This window comes from Callithrix jacchus, chromosome 11 (assembly GCF_049354715.1).
Source record: "Callithrix jacchus isolate 240 chromosome 11, calJac240_pri, whole genome shotgun sequence".
In the NCBI taxonomy this organism is placed as follows: Eukaryota; Metazoa; Chordata; class Mammalia; order Primates; family Cebidae; genus Callithrix; species Callithrix jacchus.
This window is the reverse complement of record NC_133512.1, coordinates 118,148,336-118,170,785: the sequence shown is the minus strand read 5'-3', so window position 1 is coordinate 118,170,785 and position 22,450 is coordinate 118,148,336. Positions and strand designations below refer to the sequence as shown.

The 22,450-nt window shown below is 39.0% G+C and overlaps 1 protein-coding gene across 9 annotated transcripts in view; it reads right to left on the bottom strand.

Moving 5' to 3' along the window:
- TNPO3 (transportin 3) overlaps positions 1-22,450 on the bottom strand; it is a 94,108-nt gene that overhangs the window by 64,612 nt on the left and 7,046 nt on the right. For 2 of the 9 annotated variants that reach the window (XM_078343802.1, XM_078343808.1), the window contains exon 2: positions 15,135-15,295. The exons of 4 other annotated variants lie outside the window; for them this stretch is intronic. The gene's annotated coding sequence lies outside the window, so the exon portion shown is untranslated. Of the gene's footprint in view, positions 1-887; positions 1,687-15,134; positions 15,296-22,450 lie in introns of all 9 variants that reach the window. 3 more of the 9 variants (XM_078343804.1, XM_078343810.1, XM_078343806.1) reach the window with 2 other exon arrangements.

The window sequence follows — 22,450 nt, the reverse complement described above, 5'->3', positions numbered from 1 at the left end:
ATGCTGTGCAAAAATTAAATGGCAGAAACTAGCAGAAAACACCAACCATTCTCAATTATCTGTATTTCTGACTTTAAACATTTCTACCTCCTTTAAAAGTAAAGACCTCAAAAATGAAGGGCAGAATCAAAAATAAAACAATTACTTGCCCCTGGGCAAACCAGTAATCTTAGCAGTAGAGATGCAAAACTGATTAACTTAGTTGGTAGGGATGTAAAGGAGATTTATTTTTCAAGCACCTTTGATGATGTTTGCCTTTTTTTTTTTTTGGGACAGAGTTTCACTCTTCTTGGCTAAGCTGGAGTGTAACAGCATGATTTCAGCTCACTGCAACCTCCGCCTCCCAGGTTCAAGCGATTCACCTGCCTCAGCCTCCCAAGTAGCTAGGATTACAGGCACCACGCCTGGCTAATTTTTATATTTTTAGTAGAGAATGGGTTTCACATGTTAGCTAGGCTGGTATCAAACTCCTGACCTCAGGTCCGCCTCGGCCTCCCAAAGTGCTGGGAGTACAAGCATGAGCCACTGTGCCTGGCTGGTGTTTGAAAACTTTTTAAGTGTCTTTTTTTTTTTTTTTTTTTAACTTGTACATTTAAACCTGTACAAACTCATACATGCCCTTCCTGAGGTAAGAATACTTGACTGAAAACTGTGGTGCATAGGAATAAGATTTTTTTTTTAATTGCATTTTAGGTTTTGGGGTACATGTGAAGAACATGCAAGATAGTTGCATAGGTACACACATGGCAGTGTGATTTGCTGCCTTCCTCCCCTTCACCTATATCTGGCATTTCTCCCCATGCTATCTCTCCCCAACTCCCCACCCCCCCGCCATCCCTCCCCTATTCCCCCCAACAGAACCCAGTTTAAGTGTCTTTTGTAATTACCTTTTTATTAAAAATAACTTGTACTTTACGTACAATTTTTTAAAAAGTGGTGCAGATCTTATAAGGTTTGTTTTTGACAGGGCCTCTCTCTGTCACTCAGGCTGAAGGGCAGTGGTGCCATCACAGCTCACTGTAGCCTTGAATTCTTGGGCTCAAGTGACCTGCCCACCTCAGCCTCCCACATAGCTGGGACTACAGGCATACATCATGGCACTCAGCTTTTTTTTTTTCTTTGTAGAGACAGGTCTCGCTATATTGCGTGGGTTAGTCTCAAACTCCTGGGCTTGCCTGCCTCAGCCTCCCAAAGTGCTAGGATTACAAGCACGAACAATCACACCCAGCCTGTAAGATTTTTTTCTGTAAAAATTTTTTAGAAAAGGTAGCAAAGCTTTTTAACACACAGGAGTTAGTTTCATGTCTGTATGCTCCCTATGCTCCCTAAACAACAATGCTATCTCTCTCATAACATTTATCAGCCATTTCAACTTTGGTTAAAACAGACTAGCTGGTATTATACCAATTCTCTAGCCAAAAACTCTTAAGAAAATATTCACTAAGACCAGGCTGAGGCAGGCAGATCACTTGGGGTCAGGAGTTTGAGACCAGCCTGGCCAATATGGCTAAACCTATTTCTACTAAAAATACAAAAATTAGCCAGGTGTGGTGGTGTGCACCTGTAATCCCAGCTAGAGGGAGGCTAAGAGGCCGAGGCAGGAGAATCGCTTGAACCCAGGAGGCGGATGTTGCGGTGAGTCAAGATCTTGCCATCGCACTCCGGCCTGGGCAACGGAGCAAGACTCTGTCTCAAAAAAAACAAAAAAAGATTCATTAAATACCCCCTACAATGAGCCTTTTTAAAGACACCAAAGCTACTAAGACAACTAAAGTATGAGGCCACAGATCCCAGACAGAAGGGAATGGAAGAGCAGCAAATTCAGTTCACTCTTTGGCTCCACTTTTCCCCTCACAGCATTTGCCAATTTGAAAGTGGAAGACAAGAGGCTAAGAAGCTGAAGAGCTCTGGACAGCTTCACAAGACTGGGGAAATAAAAACTGAATTTCAAAGCATACTGAAGAGGAGCCCTGGTAAACACTCCAAACTCTGAGTTGGGACTGAGTGAAGGAAACAAGAAATACACCACTCCTTAAAAAGACTGATATGTTAGGCCACAAAATAAGTCTTAATTTTCAAAGACTGAAATCATACAAAATATCTTTTCTGACCACAATTAAATAAAACTACGAGTCAACAGGTAAAGGGAAACTAGAAATTTCACAAATATATGGAGATTAAACAATACACTCTTAAAAAAACCAGTGGGTCAAGGAAGGGAAATCAGAAAACATCTTCGGACAAATGAAGATGTTTCTCGACTTGGGTGGTGGCTAAAAGGACATCCACATATAGTAATTCGCTAAGTTATACATTTATATTGTGTTTCTATGTTTTTGTTTAGAAAACGAAACAGAACAACAATAAAACTCTAATGTTGCCTATTAAACTGAACTAGTATAAAAAACACAACATACCAAAACTTAGGGGATGCAGTAAAAGCTGTGCTAAGAGAAATAAAATGTATAACTGTATATGCTTACATTAAAAAAGAAAAAAAGGCTCAAATCAACAACCTAATTTTACACCTTAAGGAACCAGAAAAACTAAATCCAAAGCTAGCAGAAAGAAGGAAATAATGAAGATTTAGGGCAAAGGTTAACAAAATAGAGAATAGACAAACAATAGAGAAATCAAAGGAATGCTACAAAAAGATCAACAAGGTCAGTCCTGGCAGCCGTGGTCAGGCCACCCCTCTGCCAACAGCTCCAGTGCCACCTTGGGGCAGCATCTCTGGCGGGTGGAAGCAAGGCACTGACTGGCACAGCAGAGACGTCCTGTAGCAGTGGCTCAGGCAGCAGCATCTTCATTCTCCCTAGTGCCGAGGTGCTCTGAGAACATTTCCACTGCTGCTCTGAGTGCACGAGAGGCAGGATTTGGAATTCCTGGAGAATTGTCTTTGTGAGAAGCTGGAAGTATTTCTTTCAATTCCATTTCTTAGTTTTCGATTTTGTTGTTTCAGAGGAACAGCAAGAAACCATGAAAAGTTTAGTAATGAATAATTTCACTGCCACTCACTTCCTTGATGAAGGTTTTACTGCCAAGGACATTCCTGGCCAAAAAATAAATTTTCTTCTGATGATGATTAGGATGCTTTCTATGTCGTGGACCTTGGAGACATTCTAAAGATACATCTAAGATGGTTAAAAGCCCTTCTGTGGCTGGGTGCCGTAGCTCACACTTGTAATCCCGGCACTTTGGGAGGCTGAGGCAGGCGGATCATGAGGTCAGAAGATCAAGACCATCCTCGCTAACATGGTGAAACCCTATCTCTACTAAAAATACAAAAAATTAGCCAGTGGCACATGCCTGTAGTCCCAGCTACTCAGGAGGCTGAGACAGGAGAATCACTTGAACCCAGGAGGCAGAGGTTGCAGAGAGCCAAGATTGTACCACTGCAATCTAGCCTGGGTGACACAGTGAGACTCTGTCTTAAAAAAAAAACAAACAAAACTATTCCTCTTGTCATATCCCTTCATGCAGTCAAATATAAATATATCGATAGCAGAGCCATCATGAAGACTCTCACTGCCAACAGGATAGGATTTAACTGCTAGCAAGGCTGAAATACAATTGGTGCCGATTCTGGGGATACCCCCAGAAAGGTTTATCTATGCAAATCCTTGCAAACGAATGTCTCAGATTTAAAACACTGCCAATAATGGAGTCCAGATGAGGATTTTTGGTGGTGATTTCGAGTTGATGCCAGTTGCCAGAGCACACTCAAAGCAGAGTTGGTTTTTAAGATTGCAAATGATGATTCTAAAGCAATCAGTTGCCTCAGTGTTAAAATTGGTGCCATGCTCAAAGCCAGCAGGCTTCTTTTGGAATGGGCAAAAGAGCTAAATATTGATGCCACTAGTGTCAGCTTCCATGCAGGAAGTGGCTATACCAATCCTAAGACCTCCACCCAGGCAGCCTCCAATGTCCACTGTGTCTCTGAAAGGGGAGTTGAGTTTGGTTTCAGCATCTAACTGCTTGATACTGGCAGTTGCTTTCCTGGATCTGACGATGTGAGGCTTAAATGTGAAGTATTACCAGCGTAATCAACCCAGCATCAGACAAGTATTTTCCACCAGGCTCTAGAGTGAGAGTTACAGCTCAGCCAGGCAGATATTCTATGCGGTATCAGCTTTCACTGCCAAAAAAAATCATATTAAAAGAACAAACAGGTTCTGAACAGACCTTTATGATTACATGAATGATGAAGTATATGGATCATTTAATCACATCCTTTATGATCATGCACATGTAAAGCCCTGCTGCAAAAGAGACCTACATCAGTGAGAAGTACTATTCAGCCAGTATATGGGAAGAACACATAACAGCCTTCATCAGATTGTTGAGCACTGTGATCCGCCCAAAACATATGTAGGTGATTGGATGCTCTTTGAAAACATGGGCACTGACACTGTTGCTGCTACTTCTACTTTCAATGGATTTCAGAGGCCAACAATCTACATGTGGTGTCAGGACCAGCATCTCAACTCATGCAGCAAATCTACAACCACAACCTCCCACCCCAAGTAGAGGAACAGGACATCAGCACCCTGCCTGTGTCTCATGCTTGGGAAAACAGAGTGAAACATCACTCAGCAACTTGTGCTTCAGTTAGTATTAATATGTAGATATCACTCTTGCATTTGTTAACTACGAGTCCAGCTTGAATTAGTGGATTTCATAAGAGTTGGGTTTGCATGGATGTGGCAATATGAAAGACTAGGATATGGGTCACACATTGTGTCCCTATGAAAACTATTTAAATATTTGTTTTATATGGATTTTTATTCACTTTTTAGACATGCTACTCAAGAGTGTCCCTCAGCTGCTGAGCAAGCATTTGTAACTTGCACAATGGCAGAAAGGGCCAAAAGCTTAGTGTTGTGACCTATTTTTAAAGTAAAGTATTTCAAAATTTAAAAAAAAAATTGACAAAGCTTAAAATAGATTAATTAAGAAATAAGAAAAAGCCGGGTGTGGCGGCTCACGCCTGTAATCCCAGCACTTTGGGAGGCCAAGGCGGGCAGATCATTTGAGGTCAGGAGTTCAAGACCAGCCTGCCCAGCATGGTGAAACCCCATCTCTACTAAAAATCCAAAAAATTACCTGGGCGCAGTGGCACATGTCTGTAATCCCAACTACTTGGTAGGCTAAGGCACAAAAATCACTTAAACCCAGGCTGCAATGAGCCAAGATCATGCCACAGCACTCCAGCCTGGGCGAAAAAGTAAGATTCTGTCTCAAAAAAAAAAAAGAAAGAAAAAAAGAAATAAAAAAGGATTTAAATAATCAGAAATGAAAGTCAGAATATTACTACCAATTTTACAGAAATAAGGATTATGAAAAGTATTATGAACTGCAAGTGAACATATTGAATAATTTACATGAAATAAATTCCTAGAAACATAACATACCAAGACTAAATCATGAAGAAATAGAAAATCTGAATAGACCTATATAACTTGTAAAGAAATTAAATCAGTAAAGAAAAACTTCCCAATGAAGAAAAGCCCAGTACCAAATGGCTTTACTGGTGAATTCTATAAAACATGTAAAGAATAATCCATTTTAAACTCTTTCCAAAAACTGAAAAGGAAAGAACACTTCCTATTCATTCTATGAGACCAGCATTATTCTGATACCAAAGCTAGATGAAGAAACTATAAGAAAATTACAAACCAATACCATCCCTTATGAATAATAATGCAAAAACCGCCAACAAAACACTAACAAACTGAATTCAACAGCATATTTTTTCTCAATTTTTAAATTTTTATTTTCAAAATTTTAAATTTAGAAATGGGGTATTGCTATGTTGCCCAGACGGGTTTCTAACTCCTGGCCTTAAGCAATCTTCCTGCCTTAGCCTCCCAAATAGGTCAGATTACAGGCATAAGTCTTCATGCCTGGCTTTTCAACAGCATATTAAAGGGATTATACATCATGACCAAGTGGGATTTATACCTGGAATGCAAAGGTGGTTCAACATATGAAAATCAATGTAATATATACCACATTAACAGAACGAAGAAGGAAAAGATATGGTCATCTCAATTTATGCAGAAAAAGCATTTGATAGACTTCAACACCCTTTCATGATAAAGACACTCAACAAACCAGTAATAGAAGGAAACAACCTCAACATAATGAAGGCCATATAGGCAAATACTCACAGCTAACATCATACAACAGTGAAAGACTAAAAGCTTTTCAAAACTCTAAGATCAGGAACAAGACTAGGATGTCTACTCTTGCCACTTCTATTCAACACAGTAGTGTTGTTCTAGCCAGAGCAATTAGGCAAGAAAAACAAACTAAAAGCATCTAAATTGAAAGGAATAAGTAAAATAATCTCTGGTTACACATAATGTAAAATCATCTACATGATCTTACACATAGAAAACCCAAAAGATCCCACAAGAAGATTGTCAGACTTAATAAATGAATCTGGCAAAGTTGCAGAATACAAAATTAACAGATTAAAATTAGTTGCTTCTACATACTAACAATGAAGAATCTGAAAAGAAACAATTTCATTTACAATGGAATAAAAAAGAATAAAATAGCAATAAACTTAACCAAAGAGACAAAAGACTTGCATACTGAAAATTACAAAACATTGCTGAAAGAAATTAAAGATGTCACCAATAAAGGAAAGACGTCTCATGCTCATAGACTGGAAGGCTTAATATTGTTAAGATTTCAGTACTACCCAAAGCAATCTATAGATAAAATGTAACCTTTACCAGAATCTCAAGGACATTTTTGGTAGAGAATGGAATTGTTTCCTTCATATGGAAACTCAAGAGACTCCAAATAACCAAAACAATCTTAAAAAAGAATAATATTGGACATCCTACACTTCCAATTTCGACACTTATTACAAAGCCACAGTAATCAAATCAGTATAATACAGCATAAAGACACATACAGACCAATACAATGGAATAGACCCAGAAATAAACCCTCCTGCAAAAGTTCAAATGATCTTTGACAAGAATGCCACCAATACACAAATGTGCTAGGAAAACTGAATATCCATAAGAAAAAGAACAAAGTTAGTCCCTTACATCATATATAAAAGTTAACCCAAAAAGGACTAAAGACCTAAACGTAAGACATGAAACTATGAAACTCTTAGAAGAAAGCCTAGGGGAAACGCTGCATAATCACTGCATTTGACAATGATTTCTTAGATGACATTTTTGGAATAAATATTTCTCCAAAGAAGATATACAAATGGCCAAAAAGCATATGAAAAGATACTCAACATCACCAATGATAGGGAAAGGCAAATCAAAGCCACAACGAGATATTATCTCACACCTAATATAATGACCATTATCCAAAAAAAACAAAACAAAGCAAAAAACCTCAAAAAATAGTGTTAGCAAGGATATGGAGACATTGGAACCCTCTGCACTGCTGGTAGGAATGTAAACAGTGTAGCTACTATGGAAAAGGGAATGACGGTTCCTCAAAAAATTAAAAATATAGAACTACCATATGTTCCAGAAATCCCAGTTCTGGCTATATATCTAAAAGAACTAAATATAAGATCTCAAATAGGGCCGGGAGTGGTGGCTCACACCTGTAATCCCAGCACTTCGGGAGGGGGGTAATCACTTGAGGCCAGGAGTTCAAGACCAGCCTGGCCAACATGGCAAAACCCCATCTCTTCTAAAAACACAAAAATTAGTCAGACATGGTAGCACACATCTGTAATCCCAGCTACTTGGGAGGCTGAGGCATGAAAATCACTTGAACTTGGGAGGTAGAGGTTGCAGTAAGCCAAGGTCACGCCACTATACTCAAGCCTGGGCAACAGAGATAAACTAAAAAAAGAAAAGAAAAAAAAGATCTCAAACAAATAAGATATTTCCACAGCCATGTTCAACTGCAGCCAACTGCAGCATTATTCACAATAACCAAGAGGTAGAAGCAAACTAAATGCCCCTAAATGCCCATCTATGGATAAATGGATAAACAAAACACAGTATATACATGCAGTGAAATAAACGTTACTAAGCCTTCAAAAGGGAAGAAACTCTGACACACACCACAACATGGATAAACCTCAAGGACACGATGAGTGAAAATACACTTATCACTAAAATATAAATACTGAATGATTCCAACTTATATAAGATATCTAAAATAGCAAGACTCATAGAAACAGAAATTAAGCCAGGCACCAGGGCTCATGCCTGTAATCCCAACACTTTGGGAGACTTTGGCAGGAGGACTGCTTGAGTCCTAGAAGTTCAAGACCAGCCTGGGAAATATGATGAAATTAGCTGGACATGATGGCATGTCTGTAGTGCCAGCTACTGGGGGTATGGGCAGGAATACTGAGGTGGGAGTATTGCTTGAGCCCAGGATACAGAGGTTGCGGTGAGCCATGATCACACCACTGCATTCCAGCCTGGGCAACAGAGCAAGACTTTGTCTTGGAAAAAAAAAAAAGGAACAGGTTGAAACACAGCTTAGAATCTGCTCAATTCCTTTTTGAATTTCAAAGATATCTGTCCCTGTCATAAAGACCTGCCAGAAGCAAAAGAAAAGAATCTCAGGAAGTAAACATCATTTATCCCTTCAACTTTTCTTAAACAACAAAAGCAAAGCCAGGCCAGGAACACTGGCTCACACCTGTAATCCCAGCACTTTGGGAGGCCAAGGTGGGAGGATCACTTGAAGACAGAAGTTCAAGACCAACCTGGGCAACAAAGTGAAACTTCATCTCTACACACACAAAAAAGAAATTAGCCAGACATGGTGGTGCATGCTTGTAATACCAGCTACTTGGGAGATTGTAGTGGGTGGTCCATTTATTTGAGCCCAGGAGGTCAAGGCTGCAGTGAGCTGTGATCACAACACTGCACTCCAGCCTAGGTGACAGAATGAGACTTCATCTGGAGTAAAGAAAAAAAACAAACAAAACCAAGTGCCAACAACTGGAAAGAAACAGACAATAGAAAATAACCATTATCTAGATAATGAATTATCAAAGACTAAAATAATGATGTGTTAACTAAAGTGATAAAACATCAATAGTTGTATGTGACAACTGATGTGATTCAGTAAAAACAACAAATTATCATCTATGCTGTATTCTTGCAAAAAATGTTTGACCTGATTGCATTCATGAGAAAAGAACCAGACAAATCTAAATAGTAGGCCATACTAAAAACTAAGACAAAATGGCCCGCCGTGTGTGTGTGTGTGTGTGTGTGTGTGTGTGTGTGTGTGTGTTGAGATGGAGTCTCACTCTATCGCCCAGGCTGGAGTGCAGGTGCGTGATGTCAGCTCACTCCAACCTCTGCCTCCCAGGTTCCAGCGTCTCCTGCTTCAGCCTCCTGCATAGCTGGGACTACAGGTGCCCACCACCATGCCTGGCTAATTTTTTTATTTTTAGTAGAGATGGGGCTTCACCATAGCTAGTCTCAAACTCCTGACCTTGTGATCTACCCGCCTCAGTTCCTCAAAGTGCTGGGATTACAGGCGTGAGCCACTGCACCTGGCTGTGTGTGTTTTAAAGGGACAGGGTCTCGACATGCTGCCCAATCTGGCCTCCTGGGTTCAAGCAACTCTACCATTTCAGTCTCCTGAGTAGCTGGGGCTAAAGGTGTGCACTATCACTCCTGTCTTGGATTTGTTTGTTAATACAATTATCATAAAAGAAAAACAATACCCAAGTAACTAAAGAGATATAACAACTTTAAAAAAAAGCATTACCCTTGAAGGATCCTAGATTAGAAAAAATAAAATTTTAGAAACCTAGAAATCTATAACTAGGGCAATTAGGAAAATTCAAATACAGGCTGATAATACCATCTTATCAAAGTTAAATTTCTTGGAGTGACAACAGTTTATTTTAGAAAAATGTCCTCATTCTTACAAGATACATGTGGAAATGTTTAAGGAGTAGGGCATTATAAGGTTTTTTCTAAAAGGTTAAAATAAATAGAGTTTAAAAAAATGAACAGCTGATTAATATATGCAAAGACTTAGAGATGAAACTGAAGAATTTCCATTAAGAAATGGAATATATTAAAAAGAATTAAAAGGAAATTTTAGAAGTAAAAAATATGGTAACTGAAATTAAGAACCATTAGATAGGGCCAAACAGCAAATCAGACAACTGAAGAATAGATTACTATCCTTGATAACCGGCCAATAAAAAACAGAAAGACTGAAGCACAAAGTCAAAAAAAGAAGGAAAGGTAGGCCAGGCGTGGTGGTTCACACTTGTAATCCCAGCACTTTAAGAGGCCAAGGTGGGTGGATCACAGGTCAGGAGTTCGAGACCAGCCTGGCCAATATGGTGAAACCTCGTCTCTACTAAAAATACAAAAATTAGCTGGGAGTGGTGGTGTGCGCCTATAGTCCCAGCCAGAGGCTGAGGCAGAAGAATCACTTGAACCCAGGAGGCAGATGTTGCAGTGAGCCGAGATTGTGACACTGCACTCCAACCTGGGTGACAGAGCAAGACTTTGTCTCAAAAGAAAAAAAAAAAAAGAATAGAAAAGGTAGACAAGGAGAAGAATGTAAGTGACATGTGGGACGGAGTGAAAAAGGCTAAAACATATAATTAAAATCCTAGCAGGAAAAGAGAAAACGGAAATCAGGAACTAACAAAGAACAATGGAAAAGCAGCTAAGTATTTGGGTAAATCCAATTAACACTGATTATATAAAGCAATAATATCTTGTGGGATTTAAAATATATGAAGAATAAAAATGCTTCAGAAGAGTTCCACATCCACCTAAGATGTATAATGACAGACACAATACTGCTTTCCACAAGTTAGCAATACACAAAGGCAAATAAACTACAAAATAACCTTGCTTAAATGTACCAGAAAGCTGAGGTCTTAGGGCAACCAAGTTGACTGAAATCTAAGGACAGACCTCTAACAATGAGAACGAAGGCAAGCACTGGCTCATCTACAACAGGACAGAGGAAGAAACTCAGGGCACCTGGCAATCAGCTCATAAAAATTCAGCTAACACTTCTAACAAATTGAGAAAGGCTACATGTGAACACATAGAACCCCTGGGACTCACAGACACAAGGGGAACTCAGTCACCCAGCAGGATCACCTCCGCAGACCAGATACTCAAGAGAAAGACTGGGTAGGGCAGAAGATCACCTCCTCTGGTGTGCAGTCCTGGAGGAGGGGAAGAGCCTCTGTTTTGGAAAAGTGCAAAAATCTCTGACTGAACCCTTTTTCCCTGAACAAAAGCCTTAGGAAGGGGCAGCAAAGCATGTCACCCCTCAAAGCACAGGTTAAGACTCACTGCAGTTGCACTAAGCATAAAAGAAAAACCTCTACCCCTAGGGGATAGGCATAAAACAGTCTTGAGTCTATAATATTACCAACACCATGAGAGGTCTTCTGTAACTGAGAGAAGGGGGGTGGGGGGACTATTTTGCACAATACCTGCCAGATGCAAGGCAAAGAATGAATGCCACAAGAAAAACTAAGATCACTGAGGCTGCCCTACCAATGAGAATGGCAGACAACAGAAATGCTAAAGACTAGGGTAGACCAGGGCAACAGAGAATGTTACTATTCCCTCCTCCCCCAAATATGCGAACAAATTCTAAATACATCATACTCAAACTCCTGAAACCAGAGATAAACAGAAATACTGAAGGCAAGCAGAAGAAAAGGACACATTAAATACAGAAGAACAAAAGTAAAAAGCTAGAGCAGACTTCTTGTCAAGAATGAGGATGCCAGAAGACATGGAGAGGTAGATCTAAAAAATGGAGAGGAAAAAAGAAAAAAAGAAAAGAATTCTAAAGCCAATGAAAGCATATTTCTAAAATGAAAGCATCAAGACAAAGAACTCAATGTAAAAATGAACAAAGCAAAAAATAACAGATTATGGTAATTTTGAAGAGAAAAAGAAACACTTACACACTGTTGGTGGGAGTGTAAATTGGTTCAACCATTGTGGAAAACAATGTGGCAATTCCTCAAAGAGCTAAAAACAGAACTACCATTCGATCCAACAGTCCCATTACTTGGTATATACCCAAATGAATATAAATTGTTCTATTGTAAAGACACATGCATGCGAATGTTCACGGCAGCACTATTTACAATAGCAAAGATATGGAATCAACCTAAATGCCCATCGATGGTGGACTGGGTAAAGAAAATGTGGTACATATGCACCACGGAATACTATGCAGCCATAGAAAAGAACAGGATCATGTACTCTGCAGGAACATAGATGGAACTGGAGGCCATTATCCTTAGCAAACTGACACAAGAACAGAACATCAAATACTGAATGTTCTCATTTAAAAGTGGGAGTTAAATAATGAAAACACATGAAGACAAAGGGGAACAACAGACACGGGCTAACTGGAGGTAGGAAGTTGAGAAAAGGGAGAGAATCAGAAAAAATAACTAATGGGTCCTAGGCTTAACACCCAGGTGACAAAATAATCTGTACAACAAACCCCTATGACACAGGTTTACCTATATGACAAACCTGCACATGTATCCCTGAACCTAAAAGTTTTTTTTTTAATGGACAAAGAACTTGAATAGACAGTTTTCCAAGAATACGTGAATGGTCAAAAAGCACATGACAAGATTCTCAACATGATTAGCCATCAGGAAATGCAAATCAAAACCACAATGAGATATCATTTCATACCCACTAGGATGGCTATAATAAAAAAGACGGACAATAACAAGTGTTGGTGAAGATGTGAAAAGACAGGAACCCTATACACTGCTAGCAGGAGTGTAAAATGGTACAGCCATTTTGAAAATAGGATGCCATTCCTTGAAAGGTTAAAAATAGAGTGCTATCAGCCAAGCACAGTGGTTCACACCTATAATCCCAGAATTTAAGGAGGCCGAGGTGGGAGGATCACTTGAAGCCAAACAGTTTGAAACCAGCCTGGTCAACATGATGAAACCCCATCTCTAGAAAAAATACAAACATTAACTGGGCATGGTGGTGTGCACCTGCATTCCCAGCTACTCAGGATACTAAGGCAGGAGGATTGCTTGAGCCAGAAAGGCAGAGGTTGCAAGGAGCAGAGATCACACCACTGCACTCCATCCTGGGCGACAGAAAAAGACTCTGTCTAAAAAAAAAAGAAAAAGAGTTATCATATAATCCAAAAATTTCAATAGCACTTGTACATGAATGCATTATAGCATTATTCAAAAATATCTCCACAAAGTGGAAACAGTCCCAATGTCCACTGACCAATGAATGGATAAGATGTGGCATATATGTTGAATGGAATACTGCTCAGCATAAAAAAGAATGAAGTAATAATATATACTATAACATGGATGAACCTTGAAAACATCATACTAACTGAAAGACAGTCACAAAGGATCATGAACTATACGATTCCATTTATACGAAATATCCAGAATAGGCAAATCTCTAGAGACAGAAAGATTAGTAGTTGCCTAGGAATGAGGTTGGAGGTAGAGGAAGGTTGCAGGCCAAGGGATACAGGTCTCTTTTTGACATGATGAAAATGTCCAAAACTTGATGGATAAAGAATCTATAAACATATTAAAAACCATTAAACAGTATACTTTAAATGAGCAAAAAAACATAGTTGCGTGAATTTTATTTCACTAAAGCTATTTAAAAAAAGAAACAGGCAAACAAATCTATAGTGATATAAGTCAGAATAGTGGTTATGGGAGGGGAATGATTTACTTGGAAGAGGCATTCATACATCTCCTAGAGTAGCAGAATGTGCTATGCCTTGATGTTATTGGTGATTACCTAAAATGAACATGTAAGAAAAAAAAGCATTGAGTCATACACTTATGGAGGTGAACTTTACGTAAGAAAATTATTAAAAAAATTATTTTTCTACAAGCAGAAAATTACACCTTTTAATGTTCGTTATGTTATTATCTAGTTTGGGGTTTTGTTTTGTTTTGTTTTGTTTTTTGAGAGACTGTTGCCAGGCGCCAGCCTGGAGTGCAGTGGCGCAATCTCGGCTCACTGCAACCTCTGCCTCCCGGGTTCAAGCAATTCTCCTGCCTCAGCCTCCTAAGTAGCTGGGACTAGAAGTGTGTGCCAACACGCTCAACTAATTTTTATATTTTTAGTAGAGATGGGGTTTCACCATGTTGGCCAGGATGGTCTCGATCTCTTGGATCTCTTGACTTCATGATCCACCCACCTCGGCCTCCCAAAGTGCTGGGATTACAGGCGTGAGCAACTAGTTTGGGTTTTTTTAAACTAAACTATAGATGGCAGCTAAATGAATTTCCTAGGACAATTTTTCTAAGAATTTCCTAGAAAAATCGACTTACTCATGTAAGTCAAACCTTTTTTTTTTTTACATTGACTTACAAATGTATCAAGTAGAAGGAAAAGGAAAGTACTATCTCCTAAATTCAAGCACCCCTATTTACTTTGATACTATCTTACCTGCTGGTCAAACATACTGTTCCTTTCAAATACTGTATTGGTTTTTTCAGAATAATAACTAAATATGAGAGTGACTCCTAAAGATTCACTTGGTAAACTTGGGTATCAAAGCTATGTTGTCAATGAAAAAATCACCCATGATGATACTGCCCACACTAAATGTTAAGGGCCGTAACTGTCACTTTGAATTCCAGGAGAGTTTAAGAATTTCTGACATCCAGCCAGGCATGGTGGCTCACACCTGTAATCCCAGAGTTTTCAGAGGCCAAGGCAGGAGGCTTGCTTAAGGCCAGGTGCTTGAAACCAGGCTGGAGACAACATAGCAAGACCCTGTCTCTACAAAAAAACATCTAAAAATCACTCAGGCATGGTGTACTTACAGCCCTAGCTACATAAGAGGCTGAGGCAGGAGGATTGGTTGAGCCCAGTAGCTGGAGGCAGGGGCAAGCTACGATCACACCACTGCCCTTCAGCCTGGGTGACAGAGTGAGATGCTGTCTCAAAAAAGAAAACAAAATGAAATCTTGTTTTGGCCACTGAGTCATAAAGAAAATGCAACCAAATCCTGATACCCTACACACTACAGTACATTGCTTACTGTTCTTCCCCTCTGCTAAACAGCAGAAAAAAGGAAGGAAAGGAAGAGAATCAAGGAAGGAAAAGGGATTCTTTATAAGGAGAGAATAAAGCACTTACACTTCATAGGACTTTCTAGCCACAGATGCCAGGTGCTACCCACTGAAATCCAGGATTGGACTAAGCTCCACATTTCTGAAAGGACCATCTCAACTGAAGCCTGGGGCTCAGAGTCAGCAGGAGGAAGCTGCAGCTCCCACTAGCAGCACATTTCAAAGAGGCTGCAACAAGAGAACATTTTCCATTTAAGCATCTAATTCCAATCTTCATTTCACAAAGCAGTAGCAGAACAGGCCTTTATGTCAGTCTTTTCAAAAGATATTTCCATGACTATGTGATGAATATGAGGCAGGCTATGGCCCAGCAATCCTTTCACTAACATGCTCTAAGCCCTTCATTATACTTCACAGCAGATCCTAAAGTACTTGCTCCCTTTTATCTTTAATGGTGCACTGTTGCTCCAAGACTCGCTTCTGCACTAACATTTCTAAAACTACCGAATCAACCAGAATCACTGAGCAGGCCCTCAACAATGCAAGCACACACCCAGACAGGCGCCTAAGGACTCATTAGCTGCCAAGAATTAGAAGCACATTACAGCTGCTAGTTAATCCAACACAAAAACTCCTCAAATTAAGCAGAATTACCTAAAATACTTCACTGAGTACCAAAGAGCTCTGGCAAATAAAAAACAAAGTTCTGGAAATACAGATAATTCAATAAGACTTGAAAAGTAACGTGTCAGGGTGCTGCATTTTTTTAAGCATTTCAATGAGTGAACAATATTATTTATTAAATGAAGACTTTCAAAGATTTATAGTATATTGCGGGAAAGAAGACTACATCAGAACACAGAGTAAAAAGAACTCTAAAAAGAAAACTATAAATCAGTCAAAGAAAACAACATTTTAAATATATGTCCTGCAATCATGTGGTATAGAGCTAGAAAAGTCAGAATTTCCCTAATCAAGAAAAAATCATTTTCATGAGGCAGGTAAAGAAAGAACAAGTCTAATTTACCTGAAACAGAAAAAGTAATTTTTTAAAGTCATCAACTATCTTAAGTTCTTTTATCTAATCCTTTATGAGAATTTTACAAAACAAGATAAATTGCTAGACTTGTTACAACAAATTGCTTCCTGATAATTTTCTCAGAGAGTGGGAAGAAAAATGTTTTGAAAGGATATTAATTAAGAAACAAACTGAGGGGCACATAAGATATCCATCACTACCTAAAAATATTTTTCAATCTTACTTCTTTTGCAAGATGGCCTGAAACACAGAAACCAAGATGAAATCAAACTTAGCTAATATCTTCACCAAAGCAGTGATACAGCAACTCCCATCCTCCAAAAAAAAGTTGTAAAAGAAAAGTATTAGCCAGGCACGGTGGTGGCTCACACCTGTAATCCCAGCACTTTGGGAGGCCAAGGAGGGTGGATCACGACATCAAGAGATCAAGACCATCCTGACCAACATGGTAAAACCCCATCTTTACTAAAAATACAAAAATTAGCTGGGCATGGTGGCACGCACCTGTAGTTCTAGCTACTCAGGAGGCTGAAGCAGGAGAATTGCTTGAACCCAAGACGCGGAAGTTGCAGTAAGCTGAGGTCGTGCCACTGCACTCCAGCCTGGTGACAGAGCGAGACTCTGTCTCCAAGAGAAAAGAAAAGAAGAGAAATCATAAATCCCCTAGCAAGCTCCCAGACCCACAAAATACACTTGGGTATACATAAATAAATTTTCTAGAAGTAAAAAAAGTTCACTTATAGAGATAAGTTCAGTCAACTTACATTTTCACAGCCATCTCCATAACAGCTAAATATATAATCAAAAGGGAAAAAAGTATTTTCCTTACGAGGTAAGATATTAATAGCTAAACACAAGTACTTAAAAGGAGGGACCAGGTGCAGTGGCTCACGCCTGTCATCTCAGCACTTTGGGAAGCCAAAGTGGGAGGATCACCTGAGGCCAGAAATTCTAGACAAACCTGGGAAACACAGCAAGACCCAGTCTTTACATGACAAAAACAAATAGCAGGATGTGACAGTGTGCACCTTTGGTCCCAGCTTCTAGGGGTGAGAGTAGGGGACTGAGGTGGGAGGATCACTGGAGTCCTAGTTACAGTGAGCTGTGATCCTGCCACTGCACTCCAGACTGGGTGACAGAATGAAACCCTATCTCTAAAATAAACTGAAATTAAATCAAAATAAGAGAAAGGAATAAGACCAATGACAGTACTGAACACTGTGGTCTTCCCAGATTCTCACAAAATCTCAGTGCTTCTGAGACAAACATTTTCAAATAATCCTGTATCATAATGACCTCTGATAAATGAATTTTGGCTCAATTATGTAGTTGTTGGTCAGTCACACGTAAGATGGTACTGAGATATCTTGCCCCAATTTTTTCATGACAAGAATCTCTATCCAAAATAATACTCCTCAATTACCTGTGAATGTGGGTATTAATCTCAAGAATAACCCTGAGAAAGACAAATAAATTTAGATCCATAAAGTCAACTTCAGTTGGGAATGACCAAGAAGGCAAGCACTGCTTTATAATCCTTTCACTGTGGGCCTTATTTATACTAGGTAGTCTTGCTTAAAAATAGAAAACGCCAAGCTTGAAACCATTTCATTTGAAACAAATAGCCCATGCAAGGGCTGCCTGAAAGCAAAAATACAGAAAACTTATTTTCTTTCAACACTGGTCTCTATTTCTGCTGACTTGCTCAGTTTTGTAACTCACATAAACCAGAAGATAATTCTATTGTACATACTAAGCATATGTTAACCGTACTTGAGTCAAATTTTTCGAACTTATATAAATGTAAGATGTCTAATTTAAAGTATTGTAATAATGTATTAAAGTAGTTTTTAAATCTCTGAATGCTTATTTATATAAAAGCATGTATATTTTCTTGAACTCCTGACCTCAAGTGATCTGCCCACTCTGGCCTCCCAAAGTGTTGGGATTATAGGCGTGAGCCACCGCACCTGGCCCTTTTTAAAATTTTTTTGTTTTTGAGATGGAGTCTTACTCAAAACATGTATGTTTTCATGTGCAGTTCCAAATATATTCTCTCGCTTTGAAAATAACTGTTAAAATGATATTACATTATGATTGAGACAGAAAATACAAATAGGAAGCAATGAATACAAAAGAAAAACAAGAATTGTGCTGTGGGCTTGAGAAAAAATAAGTAAAAACCATTATGCGAACTCTAGAAAATTCACCTAAAGGAAAAATACTTGTTTTCTAATATTTCATTTTGGACACTCTACCAGAAGAGGAAAATTAAATCAGTACTTTTAAGAGTATCTACACACCAAATACTACCAAACTATCCCCTGTAGCAATACTGTGAACTTCCAATAAAGAGAAATAAGGTTATCCTTAGAGGCTTCAACTATACAGCTGTAAAAATACTCTCTGGTAGTATTTCAGCACCATGGTACAACCTAGGGAAATACAGGACAGATAGTCTGAGTAATCTCAACTTCTTATGAATTAGATTTGTTTTTAGGTTCAACCAAGCTTGAAAATCTGAGAAACAGATTTTCTCGAATAAGTAAATAAATAAATAAACATAGAATTACCATATGATCTGGCAATTCTGAGTATACTGTATATCCAAAAGAACTGGAAGCAGGAACTCCCACAGATATTTGTACAACCATGTTCACAGTAGCTTTATTCACAAATGTGCAAGCAAGTGTCCATTGATGGATGAATGGATAAACCAAATGTGAGATATATATATATACACATACAGATACACACACACATACACACACACCAGAATATTATTTAGCCTTAAAATGGAAGGAACTTTGACACATGCTACACGCATGCATGAACCCTGAAGATATTATGCTAAGTGAGAATAGCCCATCACAGAAAGGCCAAATACCATATGATTCCAAGTACATGAGGTACCAAGAATAGTCACATTCATAGAGACAGAAAGTAGAATGGTGGGTGCCAGGGACTAAGGGGAGGGCAAATGGGCACCTATTGTGTTTAGTAGGCATAGTTTTAGTTTTACAAGATGAAAAAGTTTTGAAGATAGATGATGGTGATGGTTGTACAACAATGTGAATGTATGTAATACCACTGAACTGCATACTTAAAAATGGTTAAAATGACTGGGCACAGTAGCTCATGCCTGTAATCCCAGCTACTTGAGAGGCTGAGGTGGCAAGATGGCCTTGAGCTTGGGAGTTTAAGGCTGCAGTGAGCTATGGTCGCACCACTGCACTCCAGCCTGGGCAACAGAGCAAGACCTTGTCTCAAAAAAAAAACAAAGTTAAAATTGTAAATTTATGTTGTGAATATTTTGCCACAAAAAAAAAAAAACCTACAAAACCTACTTTCCATTTCCTCTATAAACATCAGTGCAATTACTATAAAAGAATGCTGAAGAAATATCTGAAAAGCTTAGGAAAAACTACTGTAATTAGAAAATGTAGCAGTAACCTGGGAATTTTATATCCTAAATCAAACTATCAACTTTGGCCCAAAGCCTGGCAAGATGAGAAACTCATCAAAATACGGAGAAATGTCACCACATAACAGACTACCACGGCAACAGAAATACTGTCATAAAATCACACACACAGAATCTGTTAGATATAGTGAACCCCAAGTTTGTCTTCAAAGAATCAGTATGTCAGTATGTTCGGCTCTCTTATTCTTTAATTCTCTATTTTAAAGTTTAATTTCCTTGTAGTTTCAGTAAACAACCTTTTTCCCCCAGTTCTAATCAGTCGTTCACATCTGTTCCCCAGCCCCCCACTCCATCCTGACTCATTCTGGTTACCTTCTTTTTTTTTTATTTGAGACGGAGTTTCGCTCTTGTTACCCAGGCTGGAGTGCAATGGTGCAATCTCGGCTCACTGCAACCTCTACCTCCTGGGTTCAAGCAAGTCTTCTGCCTCAGCCTCCTGAGTAGCTGGGATTACAGGCGTGTGCCATCATGCCCAGCTAATTTTTTGTATTTTTAGTAGAGATGGGGTTTCACCATATTGACCAGGATGGTCTTGATCTCTTGACCTCGTGATCCACCCGCCTCGGCCTCCCAAAGTGCTGGGATTACAGGCGTGAGCCCCCGTGCCCGGTCCCCATCACCTTCTTTGACCTAGGTCACCCCTGGCTACCTGCTCTGACCCACCCGTAACCATCCTTCCCACCAAACCACCCACCCTGCCACTCCAGCTTGGACCCCTGCTCTCTTTAAAATAGCCAATTGGGATTAGTCTAGCTTATGCAGTCTAACCTTAGCCAAGAGGGGAATGACACCAGTAGGGGTGACTCCCATCAGGCTTAAGTACCCCTGTTCCTCCCTTGTCCAAATGTGTGCTCGCCATTGTTCCATCTGTGAGCTGCATCCTTCTATAGAAGTAAATTGCCTCGCTGAGGAAATTTATATTCAAGTACTACTTCTTATGTGGCATCGAAAATTCTACTTATAACAAGTCAATACTTCAAAGACATGAAATGTTCTACATTTGCACTGCATGTTACTTGGAATGTGGGTGAATGCAAATAAGAAACTGATTTTAACTTTTACTTAATTTTAAATAGTCACACTGCACTGGTGGCTACTTACATTGGATGACACAGCTACACTGGTAAACTCTCTGGGAGAAAGATCTTTGGTTTTTATTACTTACATACTCCCAATTTCTACCAATGCAAGGCATACAGTATTCCTATACTGAACTAATCTACTGAGTTGTGTAGGAACATTTTCTATTTTCTAGAAAGTTTTCCTTTCAAAAGCATGTTTTGACTGGAAGTGTAAGCATAAGCCTACACGAAAAATGCCTAAACTTTCAAGATAAATCAATAACTATAATTACCAGAGAAAAGCCAAAAACTCTAGGTTTTAGAACCAGGCTAAAAAAATCAAAAAATTCCAAAAGGGAAATTCCACTAGGAAAGAAGTCTGAAGCTGATATTCCATGACCCATGTATTAGAGTCTGTTCTCATGCTGCTAATGAAGACATACCCAAGATGGGGTAATTTATAAAAGAAAGGGGTTTAACTGATTCACAGTTTCACATGGCTGGGAGGTCTCACAATTATGGCAGAAGACAAAGGAAGAACAAAGGGATATTTTATATGGAGGCAGGAAAATGAAACTCCCACTTATAAAACCATCAAAACTCATGAGACTTACTCACTACCACGAGAACAGTATGGGGAAAACCCATCCCCATGATTCAATTATCTCTACCTGGCCTCACCCTTAGAGGGGGGATTATTACAATTCAAGGTGAGATGTGGGTGAGAACATAGCCAAACCATATCAGCCCACAATCTTTCTTTTCTGATAAGATAGATCTAAGAAGAAAATTCCTATAGACATGTGATAAACCAAATGTGACAATGCCAACTTAGTCCATCAAAGCATGATTTTACTTCATCTGCTTTATGCTTTTGATGCTTTTCATCAAAAAGCTGCATACACCCATATGCTGAAACATGCCTTTTCAGTTTCCAGACTGAACCGTAAAACTTTTGAGGTAACATCTAACCCAAAGATTATCTCTGTAAAAGTTATCTCCTACTTACAACTTAAATTACAAACTTATAACTGAGTAGCTTAAGTCATTGACCCTAAAAAGAGATAGTCTTTCCTTCCACAGCTCTCTACAACTTCTACTAATTTTGGCTTCTGAGGGTGGACAAATGAAACTACTAAATGTACAGGATGGGCTACTATTAGATAAAGATTCCTTTAAGATCTGCCTCAAAATACTCTTTCTTTTAGAACACTTTGAAGTTATCAGTGATATCTACCCTTCACATAAAACATAACCATGGCTGTATGTCTCCAAGAATTTTGGTGGAAAAAGTTTAAAGTAAAATGAATATAGATTCTTCAGAAAATGACTGTTTTATACAAATATTAGAGAAAGAGAAAAGATGCTAACTCACAGCACAGGCTAAAGCTTATTCAAATTATACCTCTACACCAAGTCTACTGTCACCAGGTCATTAGAACTATACTAAATTACTCTAAAATTAGTTAGGTGGGGTGGCGGGAAAGAATAAGGATAAGTTTTGCAAATACACATTCTTGCAAAAAGGAGTTTTTCAGCAAACCACACAAATTCTATGCCTTACCAATTTCAAGTAGATGTTAAAACGCTATACTTATTACTACAGTTAAAACACGCTTTTGTTCCAGTAGACAAAATCTCCTGGAAAGAAAAAAACCACATATTACTTTTGGTTACAAATGCCACTTAGAGACCACTTAAAGAGAGCCTCGGCCAGGCAGAGTGGCTCATGTCTGTAATCCCAGCACTTTAGGAGGCTGAGGTGAGAGAGCTGCTTGAGCCCAGGAGTTCGTGATCAG